This window comes from Magnolia sinica, chromosome 4 (assembly GCF_029962835.1).
Source record: "Magnolia sinica isolate HGM2019 chromosome 4, MsV1, whole genome shotgun sequence".
In the NCBI taxonomy this organism is placed as follows: Eukaryota; Viridiplantae; Streptophyta; class Magnoliopsida; order Magnoliales; family Magnoliaceae; genus Magnolia; species Magnolia sinica.
This window is the reverse complement of record NC_080576.1, coordinates 89,920,108-89,941,992: the sequence shown is the minus strand read 5'-3', so window position 1 is coordinate 89,941,992 and position 21,885 is coordinate 89,920,108. Positions and strand designations below refer to the sequence as shown.

Sequence of the window (21,885 nt, the reverse complement as noted above, 5' to 3'; positions counted from 1 at the left end):
GGTGGCAGACACATAAGACTGCTCGGCGTTCCGAGCGGGTTCTGTAATTCGGGCGGATTGCTCCTGAGGCATTGCATTGGGTGCAGGGTCAGGAGTGCGTATGGACTGTGCCCGGGAACCTCTGGCCCCGGAACCGATTGGCTACGATCGCTCTTCGGGCGCTGGAGTGGCTTCCACTAGGTTTAGCGGTGGTTGTTGGTTCTGCTGTACCTTCATTCGGCTAATCTCGTCCTTCAGTATCTGGACTTCATTCTGCAGTGCCTTGTATTTTCCTCCTTGGCTTCGAGTTCGTTGAGACGGTCCTATCGGAGCCGACTCGGTGTGCAGCAACGAAGAAGATTGGTGTTGCCCGCTAGGTTCAGGCACCACCACTACTGCCTTTTTCTTTCCTCTTACCATCTTACTTGAGAATAGGAAACTGACTTTTCGTATCAGATTCCCACAGATGGCGCCAAAAAATGTTGATGTCAAAATCTGGACCACCCTCTGCTCAATGCGATGAACCTTCGACGGACCCTGGCCCTGCATAAAGGGTGAGCAAAGGAGACCTTGGCTAAGCCGGGGGACCCTCCGATGCCTAAGTCAGGCTAGGGAATCTAGGTCTAAGTTGAATGTAGAGAGAAGGTATGAGATATTGCATACAAATAGCAATGGGTTCCCCTTGTATTTATACCTACGTGTTGGATGATTTGCGTTCATTAATCTCGGCACGATTCGCTCAATCAGTGGTATACTGTGATCATGGAGATTTCGTCTGTAATCCAGGGATTGTGTAGCGCGTCGTGTCTTAGAGGAGCGTATCCGCGGGCGAGATATTCAGTCACATCCGCGTAGGGCAGTTTCCTAGTTTGGCACTCGGAATATCCACATCTAGCCTCAGCCTTGACCTTGCCGGACCTGAGGCCGAGTACTAGTATTCGAGACTGGTAGAATTCCCTTTGCCTCGGCTCTGGACCTCGAACTAAGGTGGCCTTGGCTCCAAGCCTCGGACCAAGACTAGTGCACAGATTGACCCTTTTGTCGAGTTATTAAACGAGGATAGCGGCTATGAGCGGAGATGGGCCGAGAGAGGACTCGGCCCCGCTTATCCGTCACACACTTTCGAGGTCTCCCCTCTGAGCTTTGAGGTAGGTGGCTAGCTTAACTTGTCGAGTTGGATTTCCCCACAACACTTATCATTCCAATCCTAAAAATACCAATAGTTGATATTATGCAAGAATATATTATCTATGTGAAATAACGAAAGAACATCGAATTTGTACATAATTGAACTGAGGAACCTTGAAGCCTTTGTCATTCCACCTTTTGCCAGCCCTTGGATTGCTCATCTCCTTAAAGTCCTTGAATCCTGTCACTCCGTGCTTTCCATTGGCTGCAGCTAGATATGGAGGCACTTGTGGGACCCAAATCGGCAAATCATTGGAACCAAAAATCTTATATTTGGTAATTTTAGATTGGTAGTATTATTATATACTTGAACCCTATTTAGTAGGCTTCATTTAGGTCGCAGAAGTCCATGCAAACCTTTATTTGCCCATTCATTTTCATAACTGGGACAATATTGGAAGATCTCCAAACAGTGAGACTTTTCCTATGTGAAATTTTTATTGCCTGGATCGCCAGCCAATTTCTGAATATCGATTAGTAGTGAAATCTGGAGCAGTTCTTACCACGATGGCCTGTGGAGAACATGCAGCCCCATCCGTCCCGAGGCTGCCGTTAATCAAGTGGGAATGGCCTATGAAAAAGCATTGATATAATCAGATTGGAAGAAAAAATCATAAAATGAAATCAACAGCTGGAATGGGTCTAATCAAAGATAAAGAACTTCAGCCAATTCCATGAAGAGGGAAAATGGTGCAAACATGCTCAACTCAATAAAAAAAAGTCAAAACAGAATTTGCACCGTTCAAACGACAGTATAGTCTTCATAGCAGCCATGCTTCTCAAGAAGAAGATAGAGATACAGAAATGCGGGTGGCATGCCTACCCAGACCAATTGCAGAAATCTCCTAATTTTATGTTTTATATAAAAATGGCATTTCAATGCAACTAGATTGAATAAGAAAACACGATACCATTTTCATGTACTTGCAACTGAGGAGTTATACTATCTTCGATGCAAGGATATGCATGTATTTCCAGGCCCCGAGTTCATATGGTGGGGCCCATGGTTCTGTGATCCAGAACATTGATTTGATAGACTGCTGTCGATTGACTGTGCCCAAAAATTTTACAGACGGGAAAATCCTAATCCCTTCAATCAGTGGCCTCCAGTCCAGACATTGTGTGTGTGTAAAAGAATATATGGGCAGTAGATACCTGAGAATTGGAATGGTTTCAAAATGCTTTGGGATGACACTGCCAAAGTGGTTGTTTTGGATGTTACTGACAAAAAAAAAGTAGTTGAATCAGAACTGGAATAAGATAACAAAAATAAAACATGTTTAAAGACTTGCTAGGAACACACTTGAGTTTGAGACATACAGTTCAGACAATGGGAGATTAGCCAGGAAGATAACCAATCTGGTGAATTGGTTGTTCTGTAAGTGACTATTGGAGAAATTATAGAAGAAAGTATTAACAAAGGAGATGAATGCAGAACAATTACATTTGTAATTAGAACAAGTATAGGTCTGTTGTCATGCTTACAGAATGTTAAGATTGGTCAAATTACTGAATGAGACTGGCAAATCTCCACTGAAATTGCTGTAAGATAGATCCCTGAAAAGATATTTAAACAACAAAATTTGGGTCAAATTCAATGGGAAAATTCTGATTCTAAAGAAAAACAAGTAAAAATCGAGACCAAACAAATTACATATAGATACCTAAATTCTCATCTACTTTTCTACATAGCAAAATTATTGTTTCAAATCTTACAATTGTTTTAGATTTAGCATATCTGTAAATACGTTCCTAATGGGCCCAGAATTGGAATTGTGGCTAAGATTCCTGCATTCAGATAAAATGTGATTCATGAAAATCTGTCGCATATTCATAAACCAAAATCTTTTTAAGTTCTTATTCAACAAGAAACTCACAGGGAGCAGAGATATTTCATAGAAGCCAAGGAGGATGGGATGTTCTAGCTGATTTGATTGAATGCTAAATTTCTGCATTGCAAAAGAAAAGAAAAAGTCAAAAACAGAAGACAATAACATGACTGGAGGATTAAAAAAAAACAGTAAAAAGGTTCTCATCTACTGTAGCTTTGGAAACAGTTAGTAGTCATTGCAAACAGTCATGGGATAGAATCAAGATGTCAGCCCAATAGATTGTCATAGTTTACGATAGTATCAGAACAAGGAAACAACTATAAAGAAAGTGATGAAGGGACTTCTAGAACTTACTGTAACATTTGCATTTGCATTTGCATCACCGTGCTTAGTAATGTATGCCTGACCTGTCAACTGATCAACATTTTCACCAAGATAAGGATCAACATTTGCATCAACAGGCTGTAATCAGGTTTGATAGGGTTCCAGATATGATTTAGACTGCTTGCTTTTATTCTGACGACAACATAGTGAATCACATGATGCTGAAACAACAGGTTACGTACAGGCTGCAATCAGGTTTGATGGGGTTCCAAAGGATCCAAATGCAATATTTCTATAGATTGATAATTTTATTTGAATTTGAAATAGTGGTCTTTAAATTGTTGATACCTTGTACTGTTATTTAAATTGCAGAACAGTGAAACCATGATTTCTATTGACATGATGGCTCACCCATCGGAAGTTCTGGTCATTTGCCGACAAACATGCCAGCCCTGTTCATATAGCTACAGATTTACTCTCATATGGCCAACTCCAACAATGCTCTCATGCGTTCAGGTTGGCAGTTCGTTAAAATTTTATTTTTATTTTGCTTTCATGAATTTGAATTGGGCTTATTGGTACATTTATTTTGGTAGAAATAAATTTTAAATTGTTTGCATCAGTTCTATTATTTCAACTTGGTATTTGTTTGAAGGATTTTTGAAACTTTGCTCTGACACTTGCGTCTGCAGTTTCTCCAAAATTATGGCATTAATATATGCACAGGGAACAGTGATGTGGACTGGGTTGCTCTGAAGTTTCTCATACTTATTTTAAGCTTGGGTCAAGAGCTTCAAATTGGACAGGAAAAATTCACTTATTACAGTGCTGATGTCAGAATGAAGACAGAAGCTAGCATGACTACTATACTGGATCAACTGAGTTCACCAACAAATTAGATGACGATATGCCTGCTCAGTCTATTTTTGTGCAAATATCATGATTTTCATGCCAATCCAACCATCAAGTAGGCCACCATGTGAATTCCAAGGTTTTTGGGTGGTTGTCCATCGTTTATTATCATGTGCCCCACATGATGTTTGAATCAACATGATTTTTGGGCCATTCTATTTTCAATCGATGGGGCAAACCTGTTGGATAAATTGGATGTTGTACATACACCATGGTGAGCCCCACATGCAACTTTGTTGCATGTTTTCTCATCTACAACTTGCATGTGAGACCTTCCAATTATGATATTTCCTTGCAATGAATGCCCTGCCATTGCAATAAATGCTCCCAAATCCATGGATTTGTAGTTTGAATCCCAAACAGTGGACTTTGGAATTTGCTAAATCCAAATACATGAATTGACTAGTTCATGGATATACAAAATTCCAATTCTCATTTCCTTTATCCCAAACAAGGCATTCTTGTATAAGCACCAGCTATGTTGCAATTAATTAACTTCATCATAGGCCTTTAGTATCATCATCCAGCACTGTTGCTGCCATAATCGCTTGTTGTAAAAAATGGAGCATGCTTTAACCCTCTTTTTTTTTTTTTTTTTTTTACTGTATTGATTTAAGGCTAAACTCCAGGAATTTCATGGAGATGTTGATTCTACAGTTGTTAGTTTGACTAGTTTTCCTAGAATCCACTTTTAGCACCTCATTTATGGGTTACATGTTACTTATTTTTCCTACCTTCTGTTACTTATTTTTCCTTGTGGTTGTTGTTCTAAACATGTTTGGGAAATTCATAACCTAGACTTAAACGCACATGACAGTTGACTCATGATTCAGGTGAACTGCATTCTCAATGCTTTTGTCCATGAACAAACACTAGTCTCTGATCATTTTATCATGTGACGCATTTTCCTTTCTATAGATTTGATGAGATTTATTGAACTTGCTCAAGATGATGGGGTACTCATGGTGATGTGGTGTTGCCAGTCCAATAAAGTCACATTCATCTCGACTCCAGAGATCATTCATCAGGTGGGTGATTTTTCATGTCATTGCTACTTTAATTGCCACTTCATTTGATTGCTTAGAACGTAATCATATGGATGCATCTCTGATTGAGCACGTTAAAGGTGAAAGAAATCTTCTTGCCGAGGTTAACAACAATTGCATTGTTAAGTTTTATTGTTCTTTCCAAGACAATGAATTCTCATTATGGAGTATCTAGGTAGATATGATGACTTTACTCATGTAGACAGAAGATGAGGCCAGATTTTATGTTGGGCAAACAGTTCTGTCCTTTGAATCTATCCACAAACACCATAACATCCACAGGTTTGCATATATTATTAATTGACTGTGTTCATAGAATGTCGTTATACTGAAAACGTTTTCTGGTTATCCTCAATCTGAAGGATTAAACCTTTCTTTGACATTTGACAGGGATATCAAGCCCGGCAATTTGTTATTTGATAGATATGGTCACATGAAGCTGTCTGATTTTGGACTATGCAAACCATTAGATTGTAGTAGTTTCCCTAACTTACATGAAAATGATTTTGTGACAGGAAACAACTATAGTGGGGCTTTATAAAGTGATGGATGCCCGTCTGCACCAAAGCAAACCTAGTATCTTTCTATTTCCTTGAAGAATCATGCTTGTTTTTCCTTAGACATTTTTTTTTTCTTTTTTCTGTTGGTTACAAACAGAGTACCTGCTGTAAGAACCATTTTGTTACATCCGTTAATGATCAACATGAGGAAGTAGCTCTTACCTTCGTTAAGCATATCTTGATTGTAGGTCAACCTACTTGAGTTTCTGAGAACTTCCAAGTATTATCAGCTGTCTGAAGGCCATGACCATGTAATTCCCATGCATGGATGCTTTCAGATTTCTTCGGGATCAGGTGAACGCATCAATTCTTGTTGTTGCAGCTTTGGTTCACAACAACAGCCTTTCAACTTACAACTTCAACTTTGGAACTAAGGAGAATTGCCAAAAAAAGTAAAATTTTCTTCATCACATGGTAACCTTTCTTTTACCTAGAGAGTTAATTTAGTTTCTTGATGTTTCAATCTTCAATTACGCTGCTTAACTTTAGTTGTGATTCATGAGTCATTGTAAATATTATGAAGGGTTTTGAAAAGGTTTCAAGAGTTCACATTTTTCATTCTAACTGTTTCATATCAAGTGGCCCATTTGAATTTTGGATTTGCCTCATCTTTTAACCCTTCTTGGAAGGTTCCAGTGATGGGAGTTCCCACTTGAGTTTTAGGTACACCTGATTTCCAGACTCATGTTTTAAGCTGAGTTGGCGAAACTAATGGAAGGAGTGGATGTCAAACAGATATCACAGTGGCTTCATAGAGCTTTTGTCGATAGGATCTTCCTGCAAGGGTGGCGCTTGGGAATGTGATGGCATATACCTGTGTTCTAGCAGTAATGTGATGAGAGATAAATGAAGAGATGGTAAATGAAAAGTTATTTTTCGTATGTTTTGAATTTTTTTTATTGAAATTTGAATTCAGTGTAATTGGTGTGAAATATTTTTTTGGCACCCTTTTTTTTTTTTTTCAAAGCATGGAGAATCCCCACAAGTGACAAGGGTGTCAATGGGCTACTAATCTGATATATACATGAGCTCACTTGAAGAATTCTAACCATTTATTAGGTACATAGCAAGAATCACACATATCCAAACCTCAGGTTGGATACACCAGTAGCAATGAAGTATTATGTCTACAGCCTTCGTATTCACTTGTGGTGGCCTATGTTAATTTTCTAATGTTTTGAGTCCAGCTACGTCCCTTAATCCTTCTGAGGTGTACCTGTTTGATGAGAAATACACAAGTGGACCCCACATTCCATCTGTGAATTTCTACAGTGGGTGTCCCCTCCCAAATGTCTTTCATTGTTCATTTGGGTGTGGATTGCATGAATTATGGAATAGGTTGGATTTTGAATCTAGGCCTAACATTAGGGATCCATCTAATGGATAGTTAGAAGGCACTGAAAAATTACGGTAGGACCACAAGTTCAAAACTCTGCGTCATTCACACGCAATCAATGCATAAAATATTTCAATCTTCAATTGACCTTTCTTTTTCTCCTCCTACTCCTGGAATCCATGGAGCACCTGCATCATATCCCTTGAGGTTGAGCTTATGGATACAAATGCTATCTGTTGAAGACAGCATTTGATGTTGGGATTGAACAATTGGGGAGGGCTGTGTACGGACCGTTCGTTGGATGGATTCCATATATGTCCTAACCACCGAAAATTTTGCCAGACTGGAAGATCCCCACATCCAATTTTGGCCCATTTGCCTTGCAAGTAACTTGGTGTTGCATCTCTTGTCAATTTGCAAATGAGATTTGGTTGAATACATACTGATGTATTACAAGGCACTCTAGCTGTTTGATTTGGGATTTTTTCAATGACACTAACTGTTTGCTTCGATTACCTCATAGGCTCCCCTTGGTCATGCTTGGAAAAAAAATCTCTGATTGAATATGTACTTCAACCCGTTGATTATGCAATGGTTGTGGTGACTGATCATATTCAAGGCAAAAGAGTCAAATTATCAAAGAGTTGAAATAATCCAATTGAGAGATTTTATTTGTTGTCTACAAACCATAAAAGGTAATAATAAGTCGGGCAGACCTCCTTGCAGGCCACTAGTGGGACTTTTCATTCAAATTCAATGGTTTGGATTACCTTTGCCTGAGGGATGTTGTTTGATATTCATTTTTTTTCTTTTACTTAAAAATCAGATACTTGAAAGAAGAGACCCTATGTTTGTTCATCATGCAATGAGAGATGATTTTAATGCCAAAGTGAATAATAGGATTATGAAGTCAAATGCGAGCTAGCATCAGTAGTCTAGCTTAAGCTTTTCACAGGCTAAACAGGTAGGCTTAAGTCCAGCCTAATAGGGGGAGTGGGGCCTTCACAGGCTAAACAGATAGGCTGAGTCCAGCCCAAGATACTTCTATGGATGACAAGGATGACAAGCTCCACGGAAAGAGAGCATGATGAGTGTAGCATTAAAACAAATAAAAAAAAAAAAAAAAAAAACTCCAAAACAAGAAGTTGCTCGAATCTATATTGAAACAAATTGAATGTGTGATTACAAAAGAGAATAATAAAAATAAAAATAACAATGTATCTTTTTTTGAAAAAAATCGAATGTTTGATTACAAAATAGAAATAACAATGTATTTTCAGATATGCATTCCACACAGAGGGAAAAAATCACTTTCTTCCAACCATCTCTTCAAACACCTCACATGAAACGGAGGTGAACAGGACAGAACACTAACTTCCTCTGTCTCACTATCACCCAACTCATCCAAACAAATCCCACAATTCTCCCTTTCATCTCACCTCTTGACTTTATATTTCTCCAACAAAGCCTCTATCTCAGCCAATGATTTCGACCCATGAGTCTTGACCTGCCCATCATCAATACCCATCAAGTCATCATAAGATCCTATCGATCCAAGCTCTATATGAGCGACAATCTCCATTGCATTAACCCCCATACGGATGACCTCTTCGACCCTCCCACGGCTGTAAGTGGAAATGGCAGAATTCAAATCCTCGGCGATGGCCTGCTACTCGATTCCTATAATGGAAAGCATGCGGAGGATTCTGCAGTGGGAGGTTTGGGGACACAAGAAGGCAGACATCTTAGTACGAAAAGAGGTGGTGGAGAAGGTAGACGGCAGGATGATAGGAGGTCGGTTTCTGTCAGAATTGTGTAAGAGGAAGTACTCGTTCTTCAGCTCAACTTGAAGTGTGAGTGTTGGTTCTTCAATTTCAGATTCTTGTTCTGCTTTCCATGTTGTATGGGTGAATGATATATTGGCTTGAAGTCTCATGGAGCTTTTCTCTAAGAGAGGAGAATGAAAATGGAAAGAAAGCAACGGTTATTTCATCGGTTGGGATTTGGGCTTTATTTATAGAAAGCTTCTTCTCGTATTTGGAAACTCTGCATGCACCTTCCAGGTTGCCAATGTTGCGCGTGTGTACTGGATGAGGCCGTTGCACAGACGCGGATTTCTTTTCGTAGCAACTTCCGCGACTGGAAGCTAGGTGGGGCCCACCGTGATGTTTGTGAGAAATCCACTCCGTTCATCCGTTTTTCCGTATCATATTAGGTTAAGGCCCAAAAATGACGCATATCCAAAACTTAAGTGGACCGTATGACAGAGGATTAAGCCTCTATCGTTGAAACATTCATGGGGCCATTGAAGTTTGGATCAGGATAATTTTTATGTTTTCAGTTCATCCATGTAGGAATGACCTTATGAACGGTATGGATGATATATAAACATCACGGTGTACCCAGTGAGGTTTCAATGTTAGGCATTTATCTACCCATGTAGGAATGACTGGCAAAACGAACGGACGGACGGGGTCGATTTCCCACAATCACCACGGTGGGCTCCACGTAGTTTCCCGTCGCGGGAAGTAACTGCTAAAGGAAACTCCGCGTCCGCTGTCCGCCTACTCGGTTTAGTCAGTGGCTCCTCCAGGTCCCAGTTCAGTAAGGGTCGGTACTTGAAAAGCTTTGTGGGCCATAACATGATGTATGTGTATTATCCACGCCGTCCATTTGTATTGTAGTCTCATTTTAGGGTACAAGTCACAGAATGAGATAGATCCAAAGCTCAAGTGGACCACACCACAGGAAGCAGTAGAGATTTACCGCCACCGTTGAAACTTTCCTAAGGCCCACCGTGATGTTCATTTTCCATCCAACTTATACATAAGGTCACATAGACCTCTGGATAAAGGGAAAACATTTAAATCCTCTTGATCCAAAACTTCTCTATCCCATAAGAAGTTTTCAACCGTAGGCATTAAATCTCTACTTTTTCCTGTGGTGTGGTCCATTTGAGATTTGGATCAGTCTCATTTTTGATGTGATGTCCTAAAATGATCTGAAAAAATAGATAGATGGCGTGGATAAAACACATATATCATAATAGGCCCACATAGCTTTGACCAGTACCCACCAGCAGGAGCTTGGTACCGCAGGGGTCACTGCGTGCATGAGAGATCCATCCCACCAAATGAGCAGGTAAAAAGGATGCACAACGTGGATTAAACACATAAGTATTAGTGGGCCCCACAAATTTTACAAGCACAATTTGAATATTGTTTTTAACATATTTACATCAAGAGATATAATTATCTCGTAAATCCCTGTCTTTTAATTAGGTGTGAAAAGTAGTGACTCCTTATTTATACTTCAATCACTATCTAATTAAATTGAAAAATAAATGGGCCTCAAATAGAAAATATTTATCTCACTTGAAAAGCTCAACTCTTCCACAAATGTCACTTTGTTATATGTACGTGCCCCGCCTATTGATGCATATGTACAAATCCCACACACGTGTGGAATTAGCAAATTTAGAAAGAAAGAAAAATGGATGATGAATAATCTAGTAAGTGTTACCTTATCAATAGGTTAGGTGGCAAATAAACATCATAAGGGATCCAGAGTCACCACTAAACAATTACTTCGATTCTACAGTTGGATAGATCTTGTAGAAGCGCTTGGGATTGAGGATTCGAAAATCCTTAACCTTAAGATGACTCGTGAGTTTGAATTCCGGAGATTTTGAGTATGGGACGCGGTTATAGAGATGGAAAGTGTTTGACACCTACTCTGTCCGTACAAGCGACTGTCTTTACACTACAAGAAAATAGGGCTTTATCAGTGGCTAAAAACTATTGGTAATACTTTTACCGGTGGTCGTACATGCGCCACTAAAGGGGGGTGTCGTTGTATCATATACCGGCGGTCGTATCTTTTTTTACTAGGGCTTTTGATGGCCACCGCTATAATGAAGACTTTTACAGACGATTATTACCCTTTACCGGCGCTTCTCGTAGATAAAGAAGAAGCGCCGGTAGAAGTCTATAAAAGCGCCAATAAAAGTATATCTTAAGCGCTAGTAAAAGTTTGTAAAAGCACCAGTAAAATTATATTTAAGCGCCACCAAAAAGTTGTCAAAATGCCAGTAAAGATATGCAAAAATGCCGAAAAAGGCTTGCTGAATTGTCGTTTACACATATACAAGTCATCTTAAATAGAACATTAAGCATTATCATGTTCAAGCTCTTAAATTCATCTTGTAACACAAACATGATTAAAATAGAATATTAAGCATTATCATGTTCATAAAATCAAGTAATAAATGGGGGATAATATGCAATATTTGACCCTCAACACAATCCCCAACCTGCATTTTGCTAGTCTCGAGCAAAGTATGCGAAAAATATTTCGAGAATCATAAGACAATTTCTATAAGCTCAAGTGGTTTTAAAACAATCCAGATAATGGAGTTCCAAAATACATCGATGTTGAGCATTATTTTCTCCTAAACTGTAGCACTCAGTAAATTTCATAGTCAAGTTGAAAGTATTAATCCACAAATTAGAACAATTCTAAACATTGAGTTCCACGAGTGCATAGTGAAATCTGGACTTATCACAATCAAAGGTCCAATTCTTAATTTTCATAATAACATTGATAATAATAAAAGCATTCAGGACAACCAAAACCTAAACTAAAACTTGCCTTATATTTCATCTTTTCATTCTTCCAGCTTTTGATTTTTCCATTAATGACTTTCATACTATGTCAACCTTTTTAAAGATCTTTATTAAGTAGTCATTTTCGACGATAACTGTTTTTTTTTTTTTAGTTGGGTATTTATTTATTTATTTTTATTATTATTATTATTATTATTATTATTATTATTATTTTCAAATTTTCTCATTGAACATGATGGACAAATTCCCCAGGTTGGTTCCTTCTATGCTTAATAATCACCAAGTTAACAATTCAATATCAAACTGACACCTTAATGTGTAAGCTAGATGTGACATGGGTAATCATGACTCAATCAATGTTTAAAACTTCTAATCATGGATTAATAATTCGAACTTAACTGTAAAATCTAACAAGTAACTGAACCCAAGAGTCATAAATCCTTAACAATTAAGTATCTTATACTTCTAAATTATAGATGAACTTCAAAATCGCTCGAATTTACAAAATTTTTTGAAAAATTTTCACAAATTGTGCTCATAGATTAAGAAAACACTGATTAGCTTGCCTAATCCACACCTCTAACCTAAAATCGACATTGTCCTCAATGTAAAAGATATAAGCATACAATGCACATGAGACAACAAAAGTAAAGGAGAAGTGATGGAAAGGTAGTACCTAAAGAAGGAATCTAGATGTTTTTCCAATGGTCTCAGTGTGAAGATGGGTTAGTACAAGAGTTAAACCAACAAAAAGAAAACTATCATAAAACAAATGGAAAATAAATTATCCTAAACAACATAAGGCTGACTATCCTAGACATAATATGAAAGCAATAAACTAATCCTAAACTAGGAAAGCAAGGGAAATTTACTTAGTCATGCCACAAGGTTCCTCCTCTGGCCAATATCTTGATAAATTTCTCAGTAGGTTTCTCAATAACATCATCCAAAAGCCCTTTTTACAATAAGCTTGGATGCCTTGAAGAATGAATTTCCAGAGAAATTTATGGACCTCAGTAAAAAATTGTCGTTGAATCGCTTGAGGTATCCAAAGAATATATGATTCACCTGTGACTGAAAAAGTTTCAATGTTAGTACTCCATGGTGAATCAGAGACTACAGGTAGAAAAAATTCAAAAAAATTCTCAGCAGATGATATAGTCTCAACACATTTCGAAGTTTCAGACTTCGGTTCAATTGTCAGCTCCCCCTCATGTGATAGTAAACATTCAGGATCTGTGGAGGAAAATGTTTCAGAATAAGGGTTCTCTCGGTCAATAACAACTACCGAGTTGTTGTCATGCAAGGCATTCACTATGTCTTGTATCATGAGATCATTTGAATCTGCAAAGTGTGTCAAGCAATCGTCTGAAGAGTTGGGAAATTCAGCTAAGAGTGATTTATTTTTCTAAACTACAAAAACTCTAATCTTAACCTAATTCTAAAATTAGTTAATTTTAGAAAAACGCAACCGTTAATCCCCGACAACGACGCCAGAAACTTGTTCACAACCCCAAGTGTAGGGCTGCGATTTAGTAATAATCTCAGTGAGACCGAGGTCGAATCCACAGGTAATCTCGTATGTTTTCTGAAAGCAACTAGAACTAGAACTAGAAGAAGATGAAAACCTAAGTTTGGAAGTATAGAGAGTAATTGTGAGAGATTTAATGAAAAACTTAAGAAATTTAAAGGTGGGAAACTAAGGTTTCCAAGGATTCACATGTAGAGATCAGGGAGATCTATGCTTAATTCAATAACGCAACTGGAATCAGAGTCTCATCTTATCCAATTGGAAGATATCTCAGTAAAACCAAATCTAAACTTCTTTTGACATAATTCTCAATGGATGAGAGTTGTGAGAATTGGAAGTGATTCCATCACAAAACCATGCTCATAAGATAAGGCAAACAACAGGATTTACCAATCCCACAATCAATCATAAGATAATTGAGAAGATTAGGTAGGATTCCATCACCCAACCATGCCCATGGGATGGTAGTGAACAACGGGATTGCCTAATTTCACAATCTCAATACATGAAAAAAAGAAAAAGAAAACATGCTCAAAGCTATTATAGATCTATTGTAATTTGAGTCACAATAAACTATTAAAGACTGAAAGTATTTCTTATAATCAAACTAGAATCAAAGATAGTTCAACTTAAACATGAATCAAAGCAATATACAACATCCCATCACGCTACAAACTTCACCTCTTAGCCCTATATAAGAGGTTTAGCCAACCATAGACATGATTGAACTAGAATCTTTTAAGAAAAATATAAAAACAACTAAGGAAAGGGAAGAAAAGCTCTTGGCGATGACTTCTCCACGCATTTGCTCCACTCCTCAAACCCTAGATGATGCCTAGGAACATCCTAGGGAGTCCTATTTATAGTTGTGGAACTCTAACTTTCGCACTTAGTTGGAAAACTCTAAAAATTGGCTTAAATTTACGCAGTTTCCCAAATTAGGTTTCACTCTGCACAATTTCACAAAATGCCCTAGCGTTTCAGAATATGCTTCTTCAGGAGACTTTCAGGAATATGTTTATTTTCAGGACAATTTCAGGATTCATTTTCTTCACTTCAAGTCTTCAATGCTCTTAATTCCTCACTTAGTTTTCTTGGATCTTTAGCATGTGAATTCTTCAATCTTGGCCTTCTAAGATTCATCCATTGCCTTGGTGATTCTTAAGCATCAAATCCATGCTTGTAGCACCCTTTTCAATCCAAGCTTTTAAATTCACCTTGTAACACAAACATGATTAAAATAGAACATTAAGCATTATCATGTTCATAAAACCAAGTAATAAATGGGGGATAATATGCAATATTTGACCCTCAACACTTGTATTCTCCAATTCAAGGTATGTCAGCAAAGTCAAAGGATATGTCAGATGATGATTGAAAAAAGTTGGACTGGAAGGCAATGGGGTTTATTAGACAATGGCTGGATGATTTTGTATTCCACCATGTGTCTACGGAGACCTCAGTCGCTAGCCTATTGCTGAAACTACAAGGGTTGTATGAGAGGAAGATAGCCAAAAATATGATTTTTCTAATAAGATGACTGTGAATCTTAAGTTCAAAGATGTTGGTTCTATGGTTGAGTACATGAATGAAGTCAACAATATATTGAACCAGCTCTCTGTTATGAAGATGGTCCTAGATGATGAATTACAGGCTTTACTATTGCTTAGCTCATTGCGTGATAGTTGGGAGACATTGTTGGTGACAACTCCGCGCCAGACGGAAAGGTGTTCATGGAACAGGTAACTAGTTGTCTCTTCAATAAGGAGACAATGAGGAAGTCTAAGGGGTCTACTCAGCAAGAGGCTCTTGTGATATAAGATCAAGAGAGAGGAAAGAAAAGAAAGGGTAGGAAGACCCGAGATAAATCAAGAGGCAAGTCGAGTACCAGGAAGGATGTTGAATGCTGGAATTGTGGCAAGAAGGGCCACTACAAGCATGAATGTCATAAGAAGAAGAATGACAAGAAAGGAAAAGGAAAGGAGAAGGAAGATGAATCAGATTCCACTATGGTCGCTTCAGATGGCGTCGTTGTAGTTATTCTTTTAGCAAATTATGATGTTTGTCTCACCGCTACGAGTCAGGACACCGACTGAGTGATGGACTCGGGAGCCTTGTTTCATGTGACTCCACGCATGAACTTCTACACAAGCTACAAATCAGGTGACTTTGGGACTGTGAAGATGAGAAATTCTAGTGTATCGAAAATCGGAAGAGTCGGTGATTTTGTGTGAAGACCGATGTGGACTGCACATTGGTTCTTAGGGATGTGAGGCACATTCCAAACCTTCGCCTCAAATTGATGTCGACGAGAAGGTTGGATGATGATGGATATAAAAGCCGGTTTGCTGGTGGGCTCTGGAAGCTCATCAAGGGTTCATTGATCGCAGCCGGAGGAAAGAAGTGTTGTATCCTTTACAAGACAAGTGTCAGTGTGTGCAAGGGTGTTCACACCCTAAGTATAGGGTTGTGATGTAGTAATAATCTCGGTAAGACCGAGGTCGAATATACATGGACTGAACCTTATACGTAATCTGAAAGTAACTTGAACTAGAACTAGGCAACGATGTAATCTAAACCATGGAAAATTTAGGGTAATAATTATGAATTTAATTAACTAAAACTTGTGAAATTCAAAGGTGGGAAACTAGGGTGCCAAGGATCCACTTGTAGAGATCAGGGAGATTTATGCTTGATTCATGAACACAACTAGAATCAGAGTCCTATCTTCATCTAGTTAGAAGATATTTCATTAAAAACCAATCTGAACTTCCTTTGATCTAGTTTTCAAGAGATGGGAGGTATGAGAATTAGACTTGATTCCATCATAAGACTATACCTAAGATACAAAGTAAACAACAGAATTTAACCAATCCACATCCAATCTAAGGGATATATGAATGTTGGGAAGGATTCCATCATCCAACCATGCCTAGGAGACGATGGTGAGCAACAGGGTTCCCAAATTCACAAACCCTATAATGCTAAGAACATGCTCAAAGCTATCGTAGATCCATTGTAATTTAAGTCACAACAAACCATTAAAAATTGAAAGCATTCCTATTAATCAAACTAGAATCAAAAGGGAGTTTAATCAAAACATGAATCCAAGCCATAGAAAGCTATCCATCATGCCACAAGCTTCACCTCTTAGCCCTAGCTAAGTGGTTTAGCTGATCATAGGCATGATCATGCTAAAAACTCTAAAAAAAATAAAGGAAGAAAAACCAAAAGAGAAGAAGAAGAACTCTTGGCCGTATCCACCTTGCCTCCACGGCTGTCTCTCTTTTGTTTTTCACGTCCCTCTCTCCTTTATAGAGGATGTATGTTGGTTTAGAGACACTGAGAGTCGGTTTGGAGCCGGATCGACTCTGTTTTGTAGCAGAATTCATAGACAACACAAATACAGTTGTGTTTGGCTTGAGTTTGGTGTGGATTGGCCAACTAATTTGGACATCTGACTTCTTGGTGAGGATTGTGGACACCCTATCTCGCCTCTGGACGGTTTTCGGGCCTGTTTAACGTGAGTGACATGATGTAACGCCCTGAAAATCGGGGTTCGAGCAGATGCCCAACTCCCGAGTTCCAACGCATCACTTATGCAACATAAATAATGATGATTGAATGTTGTCTGTATTAGTGCATTAAACATGAATGGAATTACACCAAATCAGCATATCATACTCTAGCGACATTTAGATTACGCAAGCGGAAGACTGTGATAAGTATATAAAACATATAAGTGATTGTAAGTCCCCAGAGCATGAGCATGTCACCAGGTTAAATAATTACAAGTATAGTTTCAAAATTCACAAAATGATACAATGTAGTGTCCAACTAGTTTGCAACCCTGTAATCCCGTCGATGCAACTCCAGGTCTATATAGACCCGCTAGAGAGTTGCATGTAGGAGAACTCCTCCTCGTCATCATAAAAGTCAGGCTCTGCTTCGTAAGCATCGCCACCATCTGCAACTAAACTAGAGTCTGGTTGGTGTTTTAAAATACCGTCCCAGAGTGGGAGTGAGCGATCAACTCAGTGGAGCTATAAGGCAAAGGTTAACATGTTATCAATTCAGTCAAGCAGTAATGATAAAGCAGTACAATAATCATGTCCTAATTACTCTTGTTAATGAAGGAGTGATATGTTGTAATGATGCATGCCCTCGCCTGCACTCCCTCAGTGACATCATCTCACAGTCGCGCATGACAAACTCCCTAAACGTGCACTTCCTCGCCAAAGCACATATAATGTGGTATATGATTATGTTAGCTAATATTTAATTAGGTTTATTCATGCAGTAGATTTGGGAAGCTAAGGTACCTCCCTTTATATCATATACCTAAATGATGATCCATTTAGGGTCATCAATCCTAGTTCATCACATACGATAGAAAAGTTCCAGGTCACTACGGAGAGGCTCGTCACCTTAGCGTAGGCCTAGTTTATACTCGAGGTCACTACGGAAAGGCTCGTCACCTTAGTTTAGTCCTAGTGTATACTCGAGGTCACTACGAGAGGCTCGTCATATAATCGTAGGTCGACAGCTCGAATATAGTGTCCCATACCACCGTATTCGGTTCACAAGCTTGGGTTGCTCACTGGTCACTACGGGGAGGCTCGTCACCCCAGCGTAGGCCGACAGCTCGACCACGGTGTCCCATACCACCATACCCGGCTCATGAGTCTTGGTGGATCGGGGTACCAAGGTTAAATGGGCTTTTCACTGGTAAGTTAGTACCTTAGATTCAAGCAGTAGTGTCCATACATGGTGAACATACATTAGGTTAATCGGGTTACTTGATAAGCTCAACTGGTATGAGTGCATGTTGAATTAATCGACATGGAGCACGTAAGCACTCTATGTGGCCTAACCATTGTCGATAATTACCGTACGACTCGGATTCATCGAACATATCCGTCATGGCTAAAACAGTTCGGCCACTGATCGTAAGCTATTATCGATTGCCTGGACTACATTGTAGCCCAATCACACTCTAAACAATAGCATTCACATGTGATAGTCAAAGACAACATGTGATAGCCAATCTAAATATAAATCTCATTTGAGCATTTCAACAAACAAATAGTAAACGTGTTTTCATACATAGGCATTTCATCCATAAATCACATAGTAGTAAGATAGGTTACATAAAGGAAACTATATCTATAGATAAGGGAATTGAGAATCCTATCTCAACGCCCTCATTAAGTATATTTCAACAAGCATTTTCTCATTCAGGCATTTTATCAAATACTTAGACTACACAAATCACATACATGTAATATATTAGTTAAAACACATATTATAGCAAATCCTTCCGCATAGGAGTTGCCACACGTACAACAATCATGTATTATCAATAAGTGAACATAGTAAGCACAAATCATAATTCCGTATTCATTCAAACATTTCAACAAACATATAGAATGCATTATATTCAACATAGTTTATATATATGTGTAATACACGGAAACCATCGCATCTAAGCACATGTGATAGCAATCAAGTCAGTCATAAATCATTAACTGACATTGAAAGCCTTGAAAACCATAACCTAAACGTTTACAGTTCGCACCTTTCGCTGGTAAACTCGTATCGAACTTAGTTCGAATACTAAGTCTTCGTCTACGGCACAACGACAACCTATAGCATGAAATAGGTTAGCTATTTCACCATTTACTCTATTTGGATACCTAAAATAGATTAGGGTTAGGATTTCTTACCCAAGAACGGAATCGAAATCGCTAGTATAGCGATGCAGGTAGGATGATTCAACATGTAGAGTGGCGGGATCGAATTCCGGTGACAAACCACAACTCTCTCTCACTTCTCCTCACTTTCTCATTCTCTTTTCTCACTTCTCTCCCTAGGGTTTGAAATTTCGTATGGAATGAGAGAGGGGTGGGTTAAGGCCCTTATATAGGCCCAGAACTGATGTCAATGGCCCTAGGGCCATGGTATACTTAGGTTATAGCCAAAGAGTGGCTGTTTTGGGTCAACGGAGCTTATCTGGAGGCCCATTTTCTGCATATGGTCTAGAGAAAGTTCCCTAACAATGGATCTATGTCAGGTTAAGTTTTCGGTCCGATCGGATTTACAGATCGACTGCGGTGGACCTGTTTCAATTCAATGGTCATCGTTACTCGATCAGGGCCACAAGTACACTAACATGTGTTGGAAATTTTTCCTGATCCGAAGGTGTAGTTGGGTCAGAATCTGATGGTCTGAAACCTTAAATTTGGCCCACAAGCGAACGACCCAATTCACTTAAGTTTGAGTTCAGTTTCTAAAGATAGTCGCGTTTCTCACACACTTCGCTCAGGGCTCAAGTTGTGCATTTCTGGATACTGTTGGGACTTGATTTCCGAGATAGTTGTCAAGCTCAGTAAGGCGGTCATAATTGTATAGTTTTGTAGTAATCGGAGTTTCGATGCGCGGTCCAGGTATGATACGGAGTTTCAAGATGCTCTCGAGAACAACTGGGTTTAGAGATTGATCATAGGTTTTTAGGTAATGTAGAATTAGTGATTCTACTAGTTTTAGGTCTTATAGATCGTATAGAAAGTGGTTCAAGCTAATCTACCGATTAATTCAATTTAGTACTTAATTAATTTTTTCACCTAATTTCCAAAGAATTCGGTCCTTAGTGATTTTTGCCTGAGGTGGTACTCGGGTCTTTGTACAGATTTTTTTGAAATGTTACACCTGATTTTTCTCAAATTTCTGGCATGTACTTTCTTCGATCTCGGTCCCCTGGGGTCTATCCCTTACCTTGGTGATTTATGAGCGTTAAATCCATGCTTTTAGTACCCTTTTCTAGTCCAGACTTCTAAATATACCTTGCATCATAAACACAATTAAAATTAGGCATTAAACAGTATCATGTTTATAAAAGCAGGTAATAATTGGGGTCTGATATGTAATATTTGACCCTCAACACAACTCCTAACCAGCATTTTGCTAGTCCCGAGCAAAATATGCGAAAAATAAGTTGAGAATTACAGGACACTTTCTATAAACTCGAGTGAGTTTTGAAAAACAATCCAAATATTAGAATTCTAAGATTCTTGAATGATGGGCATTACTTTCTCCTAGAGTCGAGGACACGGTAGACTTCATAATCAAGTTCAAAGTATTAATCTATCAATTAGAAAAAAAAATTCTAAACATTAGGATCCATGAGTGTATAGTGAAATCTCAGCTTATCAACATTAAGATTCAATTTATTATTTCATGATATCATTGGTAACCAACAATAGCATTCAGGACAACCAAAACCTAAACCAAAACTTGCCTCAAAGATTATCCTTTCATTCTACCAACTTTTGATTTTTCCATTAAAAATAACGCCAAGGAGGGGAATCAAATCTTCACCTATAGGGAGCAAACCTATGATGAAGACCATTCGCCCAATCCTTTCCGAATGTCAACCTTGGGGAATCAAACCTTCACCTATAGGGAGCAAACCTATGGTGAAGACCATTCGCCCAATCCTTTCAATTCTTCTTTATAAGCATGATGGTAAAATTTCTCAGGTTGGTTCCTTTCATGCTTAGTGATTACCAAGTTAATCATTCAATATCAAATTGAAACCTTAATGTGTAAGAGAGATGTGACATGTGAAATCATGATTCAATCAGTGTTTAAAACTTCTAATCATGGATTGATAATTCGAATTTAACTGTGGAATTTATCAGACAATTAAATCCAAGAGACGTAAATCTCCAACACTTCGTTTCTTATAATTCTAAATCAATGATGGCCATCAAAATCACTTCGAATTCACTTCGAATTTTCAGAAAAATTTTAAAAATTTTCACAATTTTTGCTCAAGACTGAGAAAACACTGATTAGGTGACCTAATCGTTCACTCCTAACCTAAAATCTGCATTGTCCTCAATGTAAAAGAAATAAGCATGCAATGCACATGAGACAATGAAAGTAAAAGAGGAGTGATGAAAAAATAGTACCTGGACGAAAGAAGCAAGAGGCTTTCTAAAGATATTAACATGAGAGCAGGTCAGCATAAGAGTGAAACCAACAAAAGCAAATTATCCTAAAATAATGTAGAAAGTAAACTAACCTAATAGCATAAAACCGACTAACCTAGAACGGCATCAAGCAAACTATCCTAGTCCTATGAAAGCAAGGGAAAAACTACTCAGTCATGCCGCATGGTTCCTCTTTCGGCCAGTATCTTGATAAATTTCTCAGTAGGTTTCTCAACAAGATCGTCCAAGCCTTTTTTGTAATAGGCTTGGATGCCCTGGAGCATGAATTTCCAGAGAAATTTATGGACCTTAGCACAAAATTGTCATTGAATCGCTTGAGGTATCCAAAGCATATATGATTCACTTGTAATCGAAAAAGTTTCAATATTAGTACTCCATGGTGAATCAGAGACTACAGGTAGATAAAATTTAGAAAATTTTTTAGGAAGTGATATAGTCTCAACACATTCCAAAGTTCCAAACTTCGGTTCCATTATCAGCTCCTCCTCCTTTAATGGTATACATTCAGGATCTAGGACAGGAGGGGCTTCAGAATAA

At 38.4% G+C, this 21,885-nt stretch overlaps 2 long non-coding RNA genes across 2 annotated transcripts; one reads left to right on the top strand and one right to left on the bottom strand.

Moving 5' to 3' along the window:
- Window positions 1–2,531: 2,531 nt before the first annotated feature.
- Window positions 2,532–3,119, bottom strand: LOC131244587 (uncharacterized). The gene is made up of 3 exons (XR_009170410.1): window positions 3,045–3,119; window positions 2,653–2,700; window positions 2,532–2,553 (listed from the first exon to the last, which is right to left on the bottom strand). It is a non-coding gene; the product is annotated as an uncharacterized LOC131244587 (long non-coding RNA).
- A 337-nt stretch (window positions 3,120–3,456) lies between these two features.
- Window positions 3,457–5,891, top strand: LOC131244586 (uncharacterized). Its single transcript, XR_009170409.1, has 4 exons — window positions 3,457–3,578; window positions 3,696–3,839; window positions 5,154–5,263; window positions 5,797–5,891. It is a non-coding gene; the product is annotated as an uncharacterized LOC131244586 (long non-coding RNA).
- The last annotated feature ends 15,994 nt before the right edge of the window (window positions 5,892–21,885 follow it).